Below are 22,492 nucleotides of genomic sequence, written 5' to 3'. Positions count from 1 at the left end.
TAGGTTAATATTGAACTTTTGGCATAAGGACTGCTAGTATTTTGCCGCGAACTGTGGACCTCGGTCTGATACTATTTCTTTTGGAAGGCCGTGCAGTCGGAAGATATGCCTCAGAAACAGCTTGGCGAGCTTGGGAGCTGAAGGAAGGAATAAAGTATGCCATCTTGGAGAAGCAGTCGATGAAGACCCAAATGACAGTGTTGCCTTGGAAGGAGGCAGGTGAGTGAAGAAATCGGTTGATGTGCTGGACCAGGGTTCAGTGGGGACTGGAAGTGGTTGGAGAACCCATGGCTGACCTGCCGACCTATAGGGGGCTTTTGCTGTGCACATACTGGGCATGAGTCAACATAGTTGCGGGAATCGGACACCATGCTGGGCCACCAGTAGAAGGAATCGGACATCATGCTGGGCCACCAGTAGAAGTGCCTTAACATCTCCAGGGTCCTGGCATGACCAGGATGTCCCGCTATCTTCGAATCATGAGCCCAATGGAGGCGGCGTGGAACAACCGTCTTTCCTGCGGGAATTGTGGTGGTGACCGCAAGGGACACAAAAGCCAGATCGATAATGTGTCTTGGGGTGTCTGGCATCTGCGCTGAAGTTCTTTGAGGCCAGTCGATAGCGCTGCTCGAAATTGAATCTTTTGAAGAAAAGTGCCCATCGGGCTTGTCTTGGATTTAATAATTGCATCATTTTAAGGTGCACCAGATTCTTGTGATGCGTGAATATAGTAAATTTGTGTTGGGCACCCTCTAGCCAAGGGCGCCACTCCTGGAGTGCCAGTTTGACGGCTAGGAGTTCACGGTCTCCAATTGTGTAGTTCTGTTCCGCAGGCGAAAATTTATTAGAGTAGAAAGAACATGGCACCAATGTACCTTTGGATGAGTACTGACTCAACACCACCCCAGCTCTGATGGCGGATGCATCGACTTCAATGACAAATGGGCGGTTTGGGTCGGGGTGTCGTAGGCAGGAACCTGAACAAAAGGCTTCTTTTAGGTCATGTAATGCGGCTTGAGCCTTAGGACTCCAAACTTGGAGGTTGGTTCCTTTCTTGGTCATCGCAGTGAGTGGAGCGGCTAATGTAGGCGATAAAGCTCCTGTAATAATTTGTGAATCCAAGGAATCTTTGTAAGGCACAGAGGCCTACCGGCTGAGGGCAGTCACGAATCCCTTGAAGCTTTTCAGGATCCATTGTAAATCCTTGATTGCAAATAATATATCCAAGGAAGGGAAGACAACTCTGCTCAAAGATGCATTTCTCTAGTTTCGCATACAGATGATTCTGAGGCATTGGAGAACAGTTCTGACATGGGCGCGATGAGACTTTAAGTCTTTAGAGAATATCAAGATGTCATCTAGGTATACGACTATGAATGAATAGAGTAGGTCTCAGAGGATTTCATTCATCAGGCATTGGAACACTGCAGGGGCATTGCAGAGGCCGAAAGGCCTCACTATATACTCGTAGTGACCATCCCTGGTGTTGAAAACGGTCTTCCATATGTCCTCAGGCTGGATACATCAAGGTTGTACGTTCTCGTAGATCGAGTTTCGTGAAGATCTGGGCTCCTTGTAGACGGTCAAATAACTCGCTGATAAAGGGTAGTGGGTAGCGATCCTTGCGGGTGATGGCATTCAGCCCCAGTAATCGATACAGGGATGTAGTCCTCAATCTTTCTTTTTGACAAAAAAGAAGCCCGCTCCTGCAGGGGAGTCAGAAGGTCTGATAAACCCTTTCTCGAGATTCTCTTTGATATATTTGGACATCGCCTGGGTCTCCGGAAGTGAGAGTGGATATGTCCTACCCTTGGGAGGTGTAGTGCCAGGTAGGAGTTCGATAGGAGAGTTATACTTTTGGAGTGGAGGTAGTGTGTCTGCTTTTTGTTTTGAAAATACATCCTTGAAGTCAGAATACTGGGCCGGAAGGCCGGCAAGGGTGGTGGTCAAGACGGTCACTGCTGGTGAAACTTGCTTTAGACAATGTTTCTGGCATTGTGGGCCCCATTGGACCAGCTGGAGGGATTGCCAGTCAAATTGAGGTCCATGCGTTTGGAGCCAACCACCGGGTGAGTGGAGTGTTTCAAGACGAATAAGGATATTTCTTCCTCGTGGAGTGTTTCCATGGTGAGGCGGAAAGCTACTGTGCGATGCATGATGCATCCGGGGAGATGTTCCCCTTGTATAGATGCGTTGTGGAGAGGCACCTCTAGGAGTTGCACAGGAATTTTTAAGAGGTTGAAAATATCGTCCATGATGAAGCTGCCACTGGCTCCCATGTCAATCAGAGCAGTGATAGGGAAGGAACGGGATTTCAAGGAGAGGGAAACTGAAGTAACAGTTGGGGGCTGGTGACAGTAGAGGCCAAGCTCGAGACCCCTGCCAGGCTTAGGCCTTGAAGTTTTCTGGACGGGCCAAACAGGATTGCCTCAGATGACCAGAAGCACCGCAGTAAAGGCAAAGGCCCTGCTTTTTGCGCTGAAGACACTCTTTGGGTGGCAACCACCCACAGTTGACCTGCATGGGTTCTTCGGTGGATGGAGGTGGTGCCAGTAGAGCCTTCAACTGAGGGCTTGGGGCACATGCTGGGCATTGAGCAGGAGGCTGGGATGCTTTAAATTCATGGTGCCGTTGTCGGAAGCGATGATCAATTTTCCCAGCGAGGGAAATCAAGTCCTCTAGAGATATAGGAATCTCACGGACAGCGAGTTCATCTTTGAGAGTGGGAGATAGACCCTTTAGATAAAGTGCCTGGAAGCAGTCCTCTTGCCATCCCAGTTCTGTGGCTAGAACTCCACCGTAAACTCAGAGAGGGATCTTGAGCCTTGAAAGAGGTGGAGAAGATGATGACCCGCAACTGCCTGACGACCAGGATCTTTTTCGCTTGAAGGCAGTGATGAACTGGGATAGTTGTGTGAGAATGGGGTCAGAACACTCCCAAAGTGGAGAAGCCCATGCCAGGGCCTTTCCCTCTAGGTGAGAGAGGATAAAGGTTATCCTTGTTGATGCCTTCAGGAACAGAGATGGCTGAAGGGCAAATTGCTTGAAGCACTGATTAAGAAGCCCCAGCAGAGGCGTGGATCTCCATTGAAATGAGGAGGAGATGGTAATGCCAGTGATGCTCTCGGTAGCAGGGACGAAGTCAGGCCTGTGGGATTGGCCCTTATGGCATCCTGCATTTGAGAGCGGAGTTCTTCTACTTAAGATGCTAGAGTCTCTATTAGAGATGTGTTTAGTTTTTGCATGTCGGCTCTGGCTTCGGCTCGGGCGACCCGTGGAAAACTTCATTTTCCAACGGGTTGGTTTTTTTTTGGTTTGGCGATTTTCTTCAAAAACGAAAAACCCACCCCAACCCTTACAATTTAGTTTACTACAAACCCCCCCCCCCCTGCCCTCCTGACCCCCCAAAACGTGCCGAAAATCAGTGGTGGTCCAGCAGGGGTCCCGGGAGCGATCTCCCACGCTCGGGCCGTTGGCTGCCAGGAAACAAAATGGCGCCGTGGCCCTTTGTCCTTACCATGTGACAGGGGCTACTGGTGCCATTGGTCGGCCCCTGTCACATGGAAGGAGCAATGGACGGCCGGCGCCATATTTTGCTCCTACCATGTGACAGGGGCCAACCAATGGCACAGGTAGCCCCTGTGACATAGTAAGGGCAAAGGCTATCAGCGCCATTTTGAATACTGGCAGCCAATGGCTTGACTTTGTTCTTGAATAGTTGCGGCTAGACCCGGAATGGTCCATATGGTGGGAGACTCCGCCAAGTCCATGGCCTTGGCAACCTGTTGCACCAGGAGGTGGACCCTTGGCCTAGTGCAGGATTGGTAGGCTCCCTGGTCGGACCCAGAGAGTGCCTACCAGGAGGCAGAGCATAGAAGGAGACAGAGGCTAGCTGGAGCTTCGCCACTAGCAACCCGGGGTTCCCTTGGGTTGAGCCCTTGGTTACCCGGGCTGCCTGGACTTAGGTGGGCCTCGCAGGATCTCCTTGAGAGAGAGTTCAGGGGTGTGCCCACCACGATCAAGGGTGCGCGGTCGATGTTCAGGCTACGAGTCCAGGGTGCCAGAGAGGGCCAAAAGAGAGTCTCGGAATGAATGGCTAGAATCAGAGCCAGAGTCAGGGTAGCATGATCAGCCAAAGCAGGGGTCAATACCAGTAGTCAGTCTGTGGGTAGTCAGCCAAAGCAAAGGTCAAGTTCCAGAGATCAGTTCGTGGGTATTGAGGCAAGTAGAGGTCAGGTTCCAGGCAGCGGTCAGACGTGGTTGATGGTCAGGCAGAGGTCGGTTCCAGGCAGCATGCAGAAGTGGTCAAAGTTCAGGCAGAGGTCGGTTCCAGGCAGCGTGCAGACATGGTTGAGGAAACAGCCAAAGGTCAAATCCAGGCGGTGATCAACATAGTCAAGTACAGGCAGAGGTCAGTACTGAGAAGACAGTCCGAAAGGTACTACCTGGGGAGGCGCAGGAACAGGAAGACACTGGAACAGGAGGATGCTGGAACAGGACTGGAATGAAACTGGAACAAGACTGGAAACAGAGACTGGAACGCAGAGGCAAACTAGATATCACAGCGTGATCGACCTGAATGAGGTGCCTGCTGGATCTGGATCCCAGCCACTGCGGAACTGGACGCCGGACAGAACGGATGTCCCAGGGAGCGGTCAACTGGAGGAGGGTCCCAACGAACACCTGAACAGGGTAGAGATGTGAATCGTGTCCTCGATCGTCTTAACGATCGATTTCGGCTGGGAGGGGGAGGGAATCGTATCGTCGCCGTTTGGGTGTTTAGAGTATCGTGAAAATCGTTAAAATCGTGAACCGGCACACTAAAACCCCCTAAAACCCACCCCGACCCTTTAAATTAAATCCCCCACCCTCCCGAACCCCCCCCAAATGCCTTAAATTACCTGGGGGTCCAGCGGCGGTCCGTAGCTAAATTGGGGGAAGGGGGAGGGCAGGAAAACCGGCACACTAAAACACCCTAAAACCCACCCCCGACCCTTTAAATTAAATCCCCCACCCTCCCGAACCCCCCCCCCCAAATGCCTTAAATTACCTGGGGGTCCAGCGGCGGTCCGGAACGGTCTCCTGCAATTGAATCATGTTGTCTTCAGCCGGCGCCATTCTGCGCCGCCATTTTGCAAAATGGTGGCGCAAAATGGCGGCGGCCATAGACCAACACGATTCGACTGCAGGAGGTCATTCCGGACCCCGCTGGACTTTTGGCAAGTCATGTGGGGGTCAGGAGGCCCCCCCAAGCTGGCCAAAAGTCCCTGGGGGTCCAGCGGGGGTCCGGGAGCGATCTCCTGCTGCGAATCGGTTTCCGTACGGAAAATGGCGCCGGCAGGAGATCGACTGCAGGAGGTCGTAGTCGATCTCCTGCCGGTGCCATTTTCCGTACGGAAAACGATTCGCGGCAGGAAATCGCTCCCGGACCCCCGCTGGACCCCAGGGACTTTTGGCCAGCTTGGGGGGGCCTCCTGACCCCCACAAGACTTGCCAAAAGTCCAGCGGGGGTCCGGAACGACCTCCTGCAGTCGAATCGTGTTGGTCTATGGCCGCCGCCATTTTGCGCCGCCATTTTGCAAAATGGCGGCGCAGAATGGCGCCGGCTGAAGACAACACGATTCAATTGCAGGAGGCCGTTCCGGACCGCCGCTGGACCCCCAGGTAATTTAAGGCATTTGGGGGGGGTTCGGGAGGGTGGGGGATTTAATTTAAAGGGTCGGGGGTGGGTTTTAGGGGGTTTTAGTGTGCCGGTTTTCCTGCCCTCCCCCTTCCCCCGATTTACGATTTTTTGACGATAAATCGGGGGAATTGGTATTGTATCGAGGCCCTAACGATTTTTGACGATTTAAAATATATCGGACGATATTTTAAATCGTCAAAAAACAATTCACATCCCTAGAACAGGGAGCTGTAAGACGACACATGACACCAGGTAAGGACCCAATGCCAAGGTAAGGAAGTGATGGCAGAGACTTCCTTTATACTACGCTCAATCAGGGCGCGCTGCAGAGCTGAGATCTGCCCCTGGCCCTTTAAGGGGCCGGGCGGTCTGCGTGCGTGTGCCTTTGGGTGAGGCTGATGCCACGGAGGATGCCAAGCCCTGCCATAAGGCCTGGCTGGAGGTGGAAGGCCCGGCGACCGCCGCCACGGGACGCCAAGGCCTAGTGGTGCTCGCTGCTGCCACAGAGGAGGACGACCGGGAACCCATGGAGGAGCCAGTGAACTGAGCAGGCCCGGGTGTGGGCCAAGCTTGAACGGGACGTGCAACCCCAGTCCCATTGTGTATCCTTTAAAGTTGCAACTGCTGCTCCGTGCAGATTTGTTTGTGCCATCCAGGTCGTACAATGCAGCCGTCGCTCAGTGAAGACGCAGTTCCCTCCTTACCATTCGCTTATATGAAGGGGCAATTTTCTAAAAATCCATTTCTGCAGGTAAAGCACTGTTTTACCTGCATAAACAGCTTTGAAAATCAACCTCCAAATTAAATTCAGATAGAAAAAACACATCTCAATGATTTTTATTCATTTACCTGATAACTGAACAATTGTTATTGCTTGTCAGTACAGTACTACTGCTTTAAGATCAACTGCTATGGGGATTCTGTATGACTAATCGTTTCCATTGTGCTTACTCGATTGAACCCTAGGAGGTGGCCTTAGCAATGGAGAAAAAGGGACAAGGGCAGAGACTGGAGAGATATGTATGACATCCAAATACCATAAAGCTATAAATGCACAAACATAGTAACAAAATAAATGGTGGCCCATCCAGTTTGCCCAGAAACTGGATGGGCCACCATTTTTCTTCTCCCCTGCTTCAACGGCAGGGGAGAAGAAAAACAACCAATAAGGGCTGAATAACATAGTCTGGGTAAAACAAATAAGCATGGGTGTAGCTTGCTTATTGCGGCGGTTACTTCCCCTACTACCCCTAACTAATCAAGCTTGATATTTCACTTGGATGCAGCTCCATCACTGCTCTCTACATTAATGGTGGGGGTGGAAGGGAAATAGAACCAAAGAGCTAAGAGAAACAGATAAGTATGAGAAAAAAATGTGTGAAGCTTGCTGGGCAGACTGGATGGGCTGTTTGGTCTTCTTCTGCCGTCATTTCTATGTTTCTATAAAAGTCTTTAGGGTTGTATGCCTCGCCCTGTAGATTTCCCCATGCAGAAATGTTACGCCTAAAGTTACCACAGGTTACCCCATTTCTTCGTTTTTATCTTCTAGCCACCAGTGATCCTCTGGGTTTATCCCATGCTTGTTTTTGGAACTCCATTACTCTGCTTTGTTTTCACCACTTCTTCTTGGAGGGCACACACATCAGTGCCTCAACCCTTATCACATTCTGTTCCTTTGGATTACTGCACTCCTAAAGCATGACACTGTATTTCTTTGCATTAATCCCAGCTGCCACTTCTCAAGCCTTCTTAGATTGCTTCTCATTCTCTCTACTCCTTCAGGAGTATCCACTCTGTTGCAAATGTTAGGGTCATCTGCAAAAAGACAAACTTTCCCTTCTAACCTCTGCACAATATCGCTCACAACGATATTGAACAAAATAGGTCTCATAACCAATCCTTGAGGCATTCCATTTATTAATCTTCTCTCCTAAGGATAGGTTCCTTTTACCACAACTTGCTGTCATCTGTCAGTCAATTATTTTGTAATCCAGTCCACCACTTTGAGCTTTCTATCCAGGGCCATATCAAAAGCTTTGCTGATATCTAAGACAACCACTTCACGTGCTCATTCTTGATGTAATCTGGTATATCTGAAGCAAACCTTTTCCAGAGAAAAGAATATTCTACGGCAAGAGATCATCTTATGAGGCTCCAAGGGAGTAGATGCAAGAGTAACATCAGAAAATATTTCTTCAAGGTAAGCACGGAACAGCCTCTTAGTGGAAGTGGTAGAGATAAAAACAGTAAAGGAATTCAAGAAGGCATGGGACAAGCACCAATGATTCCCAGTAGCAAAGATGGGAAAAGCAAGCCAGAAACTGCAACGTCTTTGCTTCCATTCTCCCTTGCTTATGGAAACCCTCAAATTTCTCTAGAATATTTACTCTAGAGCTGACTCTGCCCAGGGTGGTGCTTCTGGAACTCAGATCCTTCACGGCATCCTTGAAGGGCTTTGACATTTCTCACAGCTGCCTCATCACTACCCATTCAGGATGTCCCAGGTGATGGTCCGCACCTATCTCTGTTTTCAGAGAAAGATCACAAAGGGGTGTCTACTGTTTCACAAACCTCAGTCTGTAGCATCATATATGTAGAGTTCCAGTGGATGCCTACCCTTAGATTCTTCCTGCTTCTCATGGAGAAGTTTCCCACCCTTCACACCTTGATAGAAATGCCCTCTGATTTTCTTTCATCTCTCCGACAGGTCCTTTAGGAATAGATTCCATGATCCTTGGGCCCCAGTCCCAGGGCCTTCCTCACTACCAGGTACAGCAGATGTGCAAAGCAAAGGATATCCTGAAAGCCCCCTTCTTCCACTGCCCTTGTCATATTTGCACCACTGTCTGTCACAAAGAAAGCTGCCTGGAGACTCCTGCCTCTGTGGGCTATTTGATAGCTTATTGCACGAGGTATGGGGCTAATCCATCACCTGTGTGTGCAGCAGCACAGCCCCTCTGCATGCACCCCGATGCTCGGTCCCTACCAAATCCCTGCCTCAGCTAGGTCCCACCATAGTGCTATCAGAGAGGTAAATGTGTGCAGCATTCACGTTGGTCCAGATGTCGCTGGTGAAATGCATGCTACTTCCCTATGTCTTGGCTAGATGTGCCTGAATATGACTACTGCACTGGTTGATTAGGGTGGGGATAACCTGCCTAGAAAATGTAGTCCCTGAGGGGATTTTGCAACTGGAGGCTAACATGTGCAGCAGATGCTTGAAGCCCGCATTCTCCACTATCTGCAGGTTCTGGTCATCCAGGACAATTCTTTCCCCAATGCTCCTCATTACTACTTTGCATGCTCCCTCGTGGCAGGGGGCTGCTGGCCTGCCACCTAACTGCTGGAAGGGGCTGTGGGATGAGCTTAGAGAAAATTCTTCCCCTTTTCAACCCCTTTCCTCTGGATTTTACTTTGACTGGCAGAGGGGGTCCCCAGGGTAGTACTGCCACCCTCCCCTGATGCCAGTGCCAGTGAGTGCTACTTCTGTAGCTGATAGGGATGAGAATCGTGTGATCGATCGTCTTAACGATCAATTTTGGCTGAGGGGGGAGGGGGTGGGAATCTGATCGTCTTAGTTTTTTAGGTTAAAAAATCATTTTATCGGGGGAGGGCAGGAAAACCGGCACACCAAAACAACCCTAAAACCCACCCCGACCCTTTAAAATAAATCCCCCACCCTCCCGAACCCCCCCAAAATGTTTTAAATTACCTGGGGTCCAGTGGGGGGGGGGGGGTCCCGGCGCCATTTTGCCCTCACTATGTCAACATAGTGAGGGCAAAGGTAGCGCCGGCTCCATTTTGAATATAGGCAAATCGGCCCGTGCAGAAGGTCGCTCCCGGACCCCCGCTGGACTTTTGGCAAGTCTTGTGGGGGTCAGGAGGCCCCCCCCAAGCTGGTCAAAAGTCTCTGGGGGTCCAGCGGGGGTCCGGGAGTGATCTCCTGCACTCGTGACGTCGGGTGACAGGAAACAAAATGGCGCCGGTGCTACCATTGCCCTGTCATATGGTAAGGGCAAAGGGCCACTGGTGCCATTTCTCTTAACGCAGCCGTGGCCCGAGAGTGGGAGATTGTGCCGGGTCCCCCCCACTGGACCCCAGGTAATTTAAAACATTTTGGGGGGGTTCGGGAGGGTGGGGGATTTCTTTTAAAGGGTCGGGGTGGGTTTTAGGGTTGTTTTGGTGTGCCAGTTTTCCCGCCCTCCCCCCTCCCCCGATTTACGATTTTTGACGATAAATCGGGGGAATTGTTATTGTATCGCAGCTCTAACGATTTTTGACGATTTAAAATATATCTGACGATTGTTTTAAATCATCAAAAAACGATTCACATCCCTAGTAGCTGATGCTGCATACCAGCATTTCTCAGGTGCTCCATTTGCTTCTCTCAACTGATATCTTTCCTGCAGTGAATACCCTGAGCAAAATGCAGCTTCTCCTTCAGGGATGTCTTCCATGATCTCTTCCCTACATCCTTGGGGGCGGTTGCTAGACTGGAGCTGAAGTTGAGGCTGTACTTTGTTCCTGCAGATTTTAGCCATAAGCAGGCTGCTGAAAATTATTCTCCCCATGTTTATTAAAGAGATTGCATTTAAATATGTGAGAGATGATAACATGGGATAGGATTTTTTTTTTTTTTTTTACAGAGTAATTTTCAAACAGCCCGCATAACCGGTAAAGTCTGCGTGCACATTGGCCTCCAAGTATTTTCAAAGCCAGCTTACGTGCGGACTTTGCTCAACCAATTGGCCGAGGGCAGGCATACACTCGTGCAAAGCTATAATTTATAACATAAAAAAATAAATGTGCAATTCTGCCCCGGCTCTGGCCCCTGGAACGCTTTTGCTCAGTACATGCAAAGAGTATGCAGAAATCTGGGTTATGCCCGTACTGCTACATGTACTGAGCTGGGTCAGTTTTAGAACTGGGTTTTATGCATGCAAATGGCTTTGCAAATGATCCCCTTGATGTTTAAATCATGTCAAAATGCTTGCAAGGAAACAATGTTATCTTACTTTGTACAACTCCTTTAAGTAGTAAATAATTAACTCTCTCTCTCTGACAGTATTTGACAGTGTGCTATAAGGTAAACTCAAGAGCTGAGAAGTAGTTATCTAGTAAAGCAATGTGGTAGGTTTTTATTAACCTCTCAGGAGCCCTTGAGTTTACACAGACAAGGCATCTTCTATGATATCCAGGATGTCAAATACATCCATTCTATGGCTGGAGATGTGAAACAGGATGTGCATCAAACTATTTCACTTATTCATGAGGGTAGCTATTTCATTCATATTCTTCTGTATACTGCAAAACGGTAACAAAAGCTTCATCAGAAACTCAATTTGCTCAGAAGTAAAGCAGCAATGCCATCATGGCCCTCAGAATATCATCTTCCATGTTCCATGACTCTATTCTACTTTCTCCGTTGATATTATTCCTAAATTACTGCTCTATTGTCTCCAGGGATATCATTTTTAGGGCTTTTCTTTCAACATGTGTAAAAAGGGCTTAAGGGCTGGTTCACTCCATTCTCCTTTCTAGAGGCATGATAATTACCTCTAATGTGCATCGATCTCCTCCAAACTTGTTGGGGGGGGGGGGGGAGGGTAAGGGAGGGAAGGTCCAGCATGGTTGTGCATAATGACTGAAATCCGATGAGGTTCTGGTCCTTTTCAACAGAGTAACATTGAAAAGTCCTTCCTTTTTTTGGGGGTAAAAGATATGCATCTATTTAAAACTTTCTCTCCACTTCACTCATTCCTCACCTACTCATACTGTAAACAGAGGAGGGTGTTACTTGCATTCTTTTGTAATGATCAACACAGCAGCCACCTAATTTACTGTCAGCTAGAGCAGAGAAAAGTGCTAAATAGGAGATTAGCAGACATTTTAAACACGTTTCTCCTTAATATTGGTAATTTGGTCTGTTCTAGATGCTAACTGAGTTATTGAGACTGTTTTGCAAGTGCTGTTGGTTTTTATTGGAAACTTTGTGTGGCATTGGAGAGAGAAAAAAAATGCAGGGAAAAAAGAGAAGAATGGGGAAAGGAGAGAGAGAGGACAGATGAAAGGTTAGATGATGGTATGTCTTCATGTAAACAGAAGGAACCAATTGGTAAACCACAAGCCCAATAAAGAATAGATCCTTAATGGTGACACAGTATCAATCTGTGCTGGTCTGGTGGCTCCGAGACAAGTTGACAACTTCTGTGCATTGCCATGCAGAAGACTTGGGTTTGATTTCCAGATCAGGCTTCTACTTCCTAGGCTCACCAACTCAAGTGGCTCCATGCAGGCAGTGTTCTCAACCCCAGGGGAGGGAGGGAGTCAATCACAACTTTTGCTCAATGGCGACACCTAGTGGCTAGATGCTTGGCTGCATAAGGAGAGGAATGATCAGCAGAAAAAAAAAGAAGTGATATTGCCCCTGTGTAAATCCCTGCCGAGACCTCACATTGAATACTGTGTACAATTCTGGAGACTGCATCTTCAAAAGGATGGCGTCAGTCCAGAGTGTGGCTACTGAAATGGTCAATGGTCTTTGTTCTAAAGCATATAGGGACATACTGAAAGATATAAACATGTATACCCTAGATGAAAGGCAAGATAGGGGAGATATCATAGAGACATTTAAATACCTCCAAGGTTTCCATGCACAGGAGATGAGCCTGTTTCAATGGAATGGAAGCTCTTAAATGAGGAGGGGTCATGAGATGAGGGTGAAAGGGGGTAGACTTAGGAGTAATCTTAGGAAAATTTGTTTACAGAGAGGGTGGCGGATGCATAGAAAGGCCTCCCAGTGGTGGTGGTGGATGCGTGCAATGGCCTCCCAGTGGTGGTGGTGGAGACAAAAACAGTATCTGAATTCAGAGCATAGGATAAATAGAGGATCTCTAAGGAAATTATGAGAATTATGCTAAATTAATTGGACAGATAGGCAAATGGGAATGGGCCATATGGTCATTTTCTGTCGTTATGTTTCTAAATTTAGGGTCCTTGTTAGTCAGGTTCTGAAAAAAGCTGCCTTTTGTAGTGCCTGTCCCAGGACTGATGCTGCAATGGCTAGGCAGCATTTGGAGAGAAATATAAAAAAATGAAGGGAAAAATAAACCATATAGTTGTGAGTATAGGCTCATGGTGCTGTAGCCCAGTAGAAGCCGGTTCCAACTGATCTGGAAACTTGTAGGATCAGGAGGAAACTTCTAAGACAAAACAAAAACCTAGAAAAGCAAAACATCCTGAATCTGTGAGTTGACATTTTTGGAGACAACAAGTTTCCAGAAAGCACCAACCTAACTGCTTTCCAACATGGTATTCTTTTCTTGTTCAGTAAAGATTATATGGTCAGATTATCAAAGTTTGCAAACTCATATTGCTCAGAATGGAGAGAGACCACCTAGAGCAGGGGTGGCCAACTCTGGTCTCGAGAGGTACAAACAGGCAAGGTTTTCAGGATATCCACAATATGAGAGAGATCTGCACGCACTGCCTCCTTTGTTTGCAAATTTATCTCATGCATATTCATGGTAGATAGTCTGTAAAGCTAGTCAGTTTGTGGCAGTCCAGAACCAGAGTTGGCCACCCCTGAGCTAGTGTTCAGTTTTGGAAGCTGTACCTCCAAAAAGACATAAAGAGAGTGGAGGTGGTCCTCAGAAGGGCTACCAAAACTTCTATGAGATAAGAGTTAAGGACCTAACTATGCATATCCTAGAGGAGAGGAGAGCAGAGTAAGGGGGAGGCATTCAAATAGCACATAGGTATAAATAATACATAGGAAGAAAATCGTTTTCAATGGAATGGAACGACCTCCTAGTAGCGGCGGCAGAGAGAACAATAACAGAATTCAACAAGGTGTGGGGTACGCTGCAGAGAGCAGCAGCAAAGTAAACCACGTCAAGGCATTATAATAGTAATGCAACCATTGTACAATTCATTGCCAGTGCATTTCCAGCATGTTTTCCAAAGCACTGTCAATGCCCCTGGCTGCAATGCTTAGCAATAGTTGCACCATAAATATTCATGGCTCTCAAGTATTTATTTTTCTTTGCTTTTGGCTTAATGATTTCATTTCTGCCATACAATTTTGAAATTTCTAATCTGCTTAACTGATTTAGTTGAAAACTTCCAAACTTCAACCTGACAAACCTGCAACCTGCTGTAGGTGAGAGAGATGGTTATCACTTCTTGCTGCTTTCATCCACCATATGGTCTGCCATTCATAAACCTGGCCCTAATGAGAATTACTTTTGCAGGTAATTTTCTAACGATTGTCTTGGGATAAACAAATTTATCATACTTGTTTTGCTAATGTGCTCAAGTGGGTTCACAGGGGAAAAAGATTAATCATCTAAAAAGCAAGCTAGTGTCTTTCATTATGCGAAAGGATCCAAATACGATGAGAGCAAAGCCAATGGTTGCCATGGCAGCAGTTACCTTTTCTTTCCCTTTGTGAGGTAAATGGCAGCTCGCAAGCTGATTGGCTAAAATTAGATTGTCCTGCTGGCCAACCGCAGGGAGTTCATTTCATCAGAAAGGGAAAAATGGTGGGAAATCCTGCCATGATTCTACAAAGGAATTTTCATTAAAACCCACAGAGAAAGAGTTTGCTTTCATGATAATTAATATGTTCCTTCTAATAAAATAATTTAGGGAAAACAGACAATAGAATTAGTCAATCTATTATTTGCTATATCTGGATAAGCTTTAATCTGTTTTGTACTAAGACCTACACTCAAAGTAAAACAACCTTCATTTTCCCATAATACCTTTATTCCTAGACTGTCATGTGTACCTGCTTATATAATTGTAGATAAGCTAATTGAAGCCAATACAAAGGAGCTGGCACCATTAAAGGTATTTGCTGGGACTCCAGCTCTCTCGCACGCTTGTGGAAAGAATTGGGTATAATAAACTTCAAACATTTACAAAGCATTATTTCAAAATTACTTGCTTTTGTTCTCTTGGATGGAGATAACATCATAGCATTTCTCATTTTATGAATGGAGAAAGTATTTACAGTACATATTTTGCCCTTTAGATGCCACTGTGCTGCTTGTTTCAAATGATTTCATTTGTGTTTCAGTAATTATAGCCATTTCTTATCTTATCTTGGCTTATTATATCGTCTTCATGTTTATATCACATTTCAGTTTCTATGATCACTTGCAGTTTTTTAGCATTTGTCAGTGAATGGAGTAATGTGCTTGCCATGTTAGTCCACTCACTTGGATAAGACTACATCAAGGTCAACAAATAACTTGTAGGTGATACTTTTTTATTGGATTAACTGAATATATTTTTATTGCCTACAGGATATTTGTTGACCTTGATTTCTAGGTAAGTTCTGTCAGGAAACAGATTTCGGCTGGGAGGATGAAAAGTTAATAAGTGAAAATTAAAATGTTTCTAATGTCAAGACTTTCCTTTACTCAATTTCTAATCTAATCCAGTCTACAGAGTTGTCTCTACTGATTGTGAGTTGACCGAAAAGGATGTTGCTAGGATTAACTGTGGCTAATCAGGGTTTGAACTCTGGACACAGTTTTCATTACTGGCAGAAGGCCCATCAGTATGAACCGAAAAATCATCTTCAAATCGTTACCATCATTATCATTGTCTTTTATTTATTTCACACTTTTCCAGCTACAAAGAGTGTTACAGCAGGCTAAAGTTTATGGTCAGAGTGTAAAATGTTGTAGTATTCATAGTTTAGTTGTAGTATTCATAGTTTTAAATGCGTACTTCAGATAACAGTAGATAATTCATTGAGAAGCCACATTTGTAACTTATTCTGGTTTGGACTACCCCTGTTTGGATCTAAGAGGAGAACTTGCATTGATTTTTTTTTTAACTTACACAAAGCAATTAGTACGTTCAAGTTCCTCAAGCTTTCTTGGATCTCTTCTCACGCTGTCTATACTCCCTCAGGCTGTCAACTTTGTTGTAGATCTTATGTGTTATCTACAAAAAGGAAAACATCTAGTGCGCCCTCCACCCCTCCCTGCCCATAATATCGCTCATAGAGATATTGAACAAAACTGGCTGCACAACCAAGGCACTTCACTACTCATCCTTCTTTCCTCTGAGGAAACTCCATTTATCAATTCTATTTGTTGCCATTCCACCAGTGTTTAATCCAATGTACCATCTTGAGATTCACCCCAAGCTGCTCAAATTATTTATGAGCCTCCTATGAGGACTATAGCAAAACCTTTACTGAACACCACCATGTCCCTCTGCAAGCCCTTGATCTAATTATGTAGTCACCCAATCAAAGAAGTTGATCAGGTTTGACATGATCTCCCTTTGCTAAACTGCGTCAAAGCTGTTCATCTTGTCTAACTTTTTCTTAGATCAAATTTTTTCTTTTGCAGATAAAGCTCAATATTACAAATTTCTTAGTCACAAATGTGGATTATACTTCTCTCTCTTTTATGGATATACATTTACTGCATAAGTTTATTCAAAGAAGCAGGCAGTGGACAATTTTGAACATCCAGGATTTAAGCTGTCTTATTTTAAATATGTACTGTTCGGTGAGTTTTAAAAGCCCGATGTGTACCAAAACCGGGAGATATGTGAATACCAGCACACCGGTCGGATTTTTAAAAGCCACCCGACTATGCGCGTATCTCCCAGTACTCGCACAAATGAAAAAGTCCAAAACGGGTAAGGCCTGGGCGTGGCCTGGGCAGGGCGTGTGCATTCCTGGATTCATGAATGATACCAGCGCATAAAAACTTACGCGCACAGGCACACGACAGGGTCCCCTACCACGTAACTTTACTTTCTTTATCTTTAGCTTTTATTCAAATTTATTAATCGCCTGAACGGGGCTGGGTGATGTACAAGTAAAAACATACATAAAATGCTGAGTATACATAGCATAAACCTTTCTGCTATGGATGGCGTGTAAGTCCTAAAACAAAAAATCTAGGCACGTCAGCAGGGTTTTAAGGTCAGGATTAAAAGGGGAAGGCTATTTAAATAGCGGAGTTAGGAATCCCATCCCTTACCTGGGCAAACTGGGAACAAATTGCTTTAACTGGTAATTGCATTGGTGAGCATTTCTATTAAAGCCCCCGCCCCCTTACGTGATACAGGTGGCATTTGTGCGCACATGTGTGCATCCATATAAAACTGTGCGCACATGTATGCACATTCAGCCTATTTTATACCATGCCCGCATATATGTGCATATGCTATAAAATGGCTGCATCTCTGGACACGAGCCGGCATGCGTGCATACATGTGCACCAATGCACCGGTATTCAATTTGCTGTATATAGATTTTTACATTTACTACCTAGAATTTTTGTTATCTGGGTGAACAAACCTCAATAAGAGGTAGTGTATAAAAATAGAAATGTAAAAATATACAGTGAATATTTAAAATAAGACAGCTTAAAGCCTGGTTGTTCAAAATTCTCTGCTGCCTGCTTCTTTGAATAAACATATGGAATAAATGTATATCCATAATAGAGAAAGAAGTATAATCTATATTTGTGACTAAGAATTTGTAATATTGAGCTTTATCTGCAAAAGAAAAAAAAACAAAAAATTTGATCAAAGAAAAAGAAAAGATGAACAGCTTTGACGCAATTCAATTTATAGCAAAGGCACTAGCAACATTTCACATTGGCAAGTGGTCTTGCTACAGAATTGTCATGCCCTGTGTTGTCTTGGATCCTTCAACTGGCTGGATTCGAGATACTTCACCATCCTTTCCCTCAGTAGAGTCTCCATTAATTTTCTTGCCACTGAGGTAATGTTCTGGAACAATTTTTATAGTAGGAATGTCAAAAACCTCTTTCGACCTCTGTGAAAATGAGAACCAGTAGTCCAGCACTCCGAGTTTCTTTTCATATATCTGTGAAAATTTGTGGATAGAATCTTGTTTCTTGACTTTGCAATCCTCTTGAAATAATTTGCCTGCCTCTGTAAGGTCCACCTCTTATTCAGAACTATAAGGAACAGAATAGTGAATTATTTTCATATGAGTAGCTTCCCTTTTCACTACATTTTAAAGTAAGAATAAACAGTTCTTCCCTATAGCTTTTTCAGAAATAGTACAAAAATCCCATTTCATAATTACTATGGCATTTTAGTTCGAGCTGAAGACTATTGAGCATGGCCTGTTTATTTACCCTTCCAAACACAGAGCCACAAAAGCTGCACCCCCATTATTCTCTTATATAATGCCATAGGTTAAGGCCAGCTAGTAGGATATCAGGGAAAACTTTTTAACATCCCGCTTCACAAATAATAAATCTATTAAATAATACATTTTGAAAAGAAGACCTTTTTCAGAATACCAAGCAAAGCACATTTCATGGGACACACCCTTTGAGGCTAATGCCTGTGAAAGTCATAGACTTGTGCAATGAACAAAACTCTGCCAAACGTTGTACACTAATGTCATTTTGCAATTCATTCGTTTTGCTGTTGTTGTTTTTTTGCATCTTTTTCAAACCATTTTGCATGCATTTCATAAACCAGTTTTGAAAAATAAAATCATAATTGTGATTATGAGTTCAAAGAGCTTTGATTGTTACAGTTGCATTGAAGCTATGCTACACACCGGCAGCTCATAGGAACAATGTCAATTATCCAAGGACAATACAGTAATGATCTGTACAGAGGGGCATTTTCAGCAAGTGCAAAGGCTGCGCCTACTTGTGAACTGCAGACTTTGCATTCATTTTCCAAACAAAAGTATGCGCACACTTATGCGTGGACAACGATCCCCGCAAACCTAGGTGAATCACGCCCGCTATTTGGTGCGAGCTGTTTTGCCAAGAGGTTTTACATGTCTACTTCTTAAAATCAAAAAACTGTGCCCATAAGCCCCAATCCTGCTCAGACTCTCCTCTCTGCAATGTCTCTCCACTGTGTGGGCAAAGGCGTACACACACAGAGTGTATGTGCATAATTTTACGCGAGCATTCCCCGTGCAGTTTCCCCAAGGTCCATTTCTGCGGGGGAACCCCTACTTCACTTGATGAAGTCCCTTTGAAAATTACTCTCCCTGTGTTTATGAGCAGAAAGTGATTTAAAGTCAAAGCTTAATAAAATTTTATCTCTGCATAAAAAAAAAAAATATTTGCTTACATGGATACAGGTCAAGTTTTATTGCATTATGTAAAATAAGATGAAAGGTTCAAGAAAGATGGGTTTGTTTTTTTTACCGTCAGACTGAGTTTATTAGTTTATTTCTTTGAACTGAGGTAAAGTGACTTCTGAATTTTATAACTGATCAAATGTTCAGTAAATACAGTTTACGACTTAGTTTGCTGAGACAAGGTAGAATACATCTTCAATGTGGTATGTGATAAAAAGCTAAGACGAGATTGTTTCCCACCCCCACCCCCCCTGACAACAATAAACTTTGACAAGCTAGGTTGGTCATTGAAAATTGCTGTGGCTTGAGCAGCTGATAATGACAGCCGGTACAGAGAGAGAATGTGAAGAAAGGTCTTGTGCGTTTAACCCAGTACAGTGTTTTATTGTGTCTGTTTTTACTGTAAGACTCAGTAGCTGCAGTTTAAAAGCTGTTGACTGATACAGGCAATTACCTCCTCTAATGTTGCATTCAGTTGCCTGCCCTGACTGACAAAATTGGATGAGGTTTAGTTAAAGTCTGGGAAAAAAAAACCCCCACTTATTTCTGTACAATCATTCCTTTCTCTGTGATCATTCTTCTCCTACAGACCTTTGAATCCATTCAGAAAAGAAAGCATGCTGGGACAGAAAGTTTTAAAGCTGCCCTGAACTCCCATGCCAATACTGGTGAGTTCATATAGAAATATTGAGAGTTGCATCGGCAGAACCTCCCTCATATCTTCCATTAATGTGACACTCAAGGCAGCTATATTGTTTTTAAAATGTTGATTTGTATCATAACATTTGCGAAATTATATCATTCATTTTGGCTGGGAAAATATAGTGCCTATAAGCAAAGAGCAGCATGAATCTTCCCTGGAGTTCCTCCTGTTTAGTCAGGCAAATATGAAATTCTGTTGCTGTACATAGAAGGCAGGACTGTGTTTACGGAACTCTAGATGGATGGCTTCCTCTTCTCATTGACGAAATAAAGTTTCAGGCTGCCTAACCTCTTCAGTCAGTACTGTCAAGTGAAAACATTTTGCAGAGGCCCTTGCCCTGCTTCCTTGGCAAACATTCCATGTTCTCTTGAATTCCATCATGTCCAAATACAACCAGAATTTCAACAAGTCTCTTGTGGATGTTGACAACAAACAGCTCAATCAGTTGCCCATGAAACGGCATTGTCTCACCCCCATTAGTACTAAAGGTATGTGGAACACAAGTGAAAACAGGAACATTATAATAGATGGATGAACTCTACACTCAATCTGCAAGCTGAACTTGGAATTAAAGTATCGGGAGCACACAGCAGTATTTTAGTAAGTACAGGTCATGAGTACATTTTCAAAGGTGTTACATGCAGAAAATTAGTATATGCACATGTTAGTAGCCTATATTCGCATATATGCTATTTTATAGGGATGTGATTCGGGCTTCGGACGATTGAAAATATCGGATGATATTTTCAAAATAGTCAGAAATCGGGGGCTCCCCCAAAACAATAGGAAAACCCCACGATATTGATCGTGGGGGTTCTCTTATCATTTTGGGGGTGGGCGGGAAAAACGGCACACAAAAATAACCCCTAAACCCACCCCGACCCTTTAAAACTAATACCTTAGCTTCCCCCACCCTCCTGACCCCCCCAAAAACTTTTTACAGGTACCTGGTGGTCCAGTGGGGGTCCCTGGAGCGATCTCCCGCTCCCGAGCCGTCGGCTGCCACTAATCAAAATGGCGCCGATGGCCCTTTGCCCTTACCATGTGACAGGGTATCCGTGCCATTGGCCGGACCCTGTCACATGGTAGGAGCACTGGATGGCCGGCGCCATCTTGTGCTCCTACCATGTGACAGGGGCTGACCAATGGCACCGGTAGCCCCTGTGACATAGTAAGGGCAAAGGCTATTGGTGCCATTTTGAATACTGGCAGCCAATGGTCCGAGTGCAGAAGGTCGCTCCCGGACCCCCACTAGACTTTTGGCAAGTCTTGTGGGGGTCAGGAGGGTCCCCCAAGAATTGCCAAAAGCCCCTGGTGGTCCAGCGGGGGTCCGGGAGCAATCTCCTGCCGGCCATCCAGTGCTCCTACCATGTGAATCGGAACCGGAATCTGAACCGATTCCTGTTCCAATTCACATCTCTACTATTTTATAAACATCAAAAGTATGCGCATATTTCCGTTTCGCATGCGCATTTACCTGTGCAAAAAAGTGGCAGTCTAAGGGTGTTCCGGGGCAGGATCAAGAGGCACATATGGAAATTGCTATTATATAAGAGATATTTGCATATTAATTATCCAATTATTTGTGCTATTTTACATCTGATAATTAACTAGTGCAATTGATATAGGACTCGTTGACTAAAATTTTTGGGTGGGAGGTCTGAGTGAACTGGTGGAGTTCAGGATGAAATGCTAGAGTGAATGGAAGACAGACTGGGTGAACTGGCAGAGGAATTGGCAAACTGGTGATTTCAAATACGCATGCAAGAAGTATTTTTATGCACATGTATTGTAAATTACCTGGTCGTGGAAATGAAATTGTACTTGACTTTTGTCAACAATGTTTGGTTGGGAAGTCTGTTTTAAGTGGTGGGGAATCAGAATGAGGTGCTGGAGGTTCAGGGTTAACTGGTGAAGATATGGATGAACTGGTGAAGGTGGCCAGTGAACTGGTGCGCATAGAAATCAGACTATTGAAAATTGGACTGTCTATTGAGAAACCACAGCTGTGCTTTCAGGGAAACACAATTGGTCACATTATTAGAGATCTTACTACGTGTCATCATTGGACTACATAGTATCTTATTTAGAACGCTATGATCTTGATTCTGCCCTATTTAAGAGGCACATAAGAGGTAAAATATTAAGGATATTCATCACCATCAGGACTGGCGTGTCCCAATAGGCAAACTAGGCAGTCACCTACGGCATCAGCCATTAGGGGGCAGCAAAGAGCAGCCATGTAGGGCAGCAAGCAGAGCCCATCCCACTAACAGCAGAGAGGAGTAGAGTCTTGGTGGGCCGCAAGCGGCAGAGACTCGGCAGCTGAGAAATGGAGACACTCAGCGGGCTATGAGCAGTGCTCATCCTGTTCACAGTCGAGAGTAGCAGACACTCGGCGGACCACCAGCAGCACCCATCCTACTTGTGGCTGAGAGAAGCAGAGTCTTGGCGAGCCACGAGTGGCATCTCTCTTTGTTGTGTGTGTGAGTGAGACAGATTGTGTGTGAACAAGAGAGCAATGGTGTTAGTGAGAAAGAGGGAGGGAGTCTGTGTAAGGGGGTCTGTGTGAATGAGACAAGGAACCTAAGTGTGTGCAAGAAAGGGGGCTTGTCTGAGTGAATGAGACTGGGGCCGAGGCCTGGACTGGGGGGGGAGGGGGGGAGGGAAGATGCAAGGCAGAAGTTTCGCCTGTTCACCATTTGTAATTTTTTTCTCATGCAGCCCAAAAAAATTATTCATCTCTTTTTTTTTTTTTTAATGACACTGAGCAAAATTATTCAGGCCACATAATAAAAGTGGCCTCCAAAGGCTTTCCATATGTTCCCACAACTGATTCCCTTCACCAGGAATGAAGGCAGTGTCCTGGCAAAATCTCAAGAGCCCTATATGGCTTAGTGGTTAGAGCAATAGGCAAGAAAGCAAGGTTCCCACTGACATACTTCAGCCAGGTCACGTTACCTCCTGTTCCCTCAGGAATCCACAG

Source organism: Rhinatrema bivittatum, chromosome 9 (genome assembly GCF_901001135.1).
Source record: "Rhinatrema bivittatum chromosome 9, aRhiBiv1.1, whole genome shotgun sequence".
Taxonomy (NCBI): Eukaryota; Metazoa; Chordata; class Amphibia; order Gymnophiona; family Rhinatrematidae; genus Rhinatrema; species Rhinatrema bivittatum.
The sequence above is the reverse complement of the archived record's forward strand: the minus strand, read 5'-3'. Positions refer to the sequence as shown.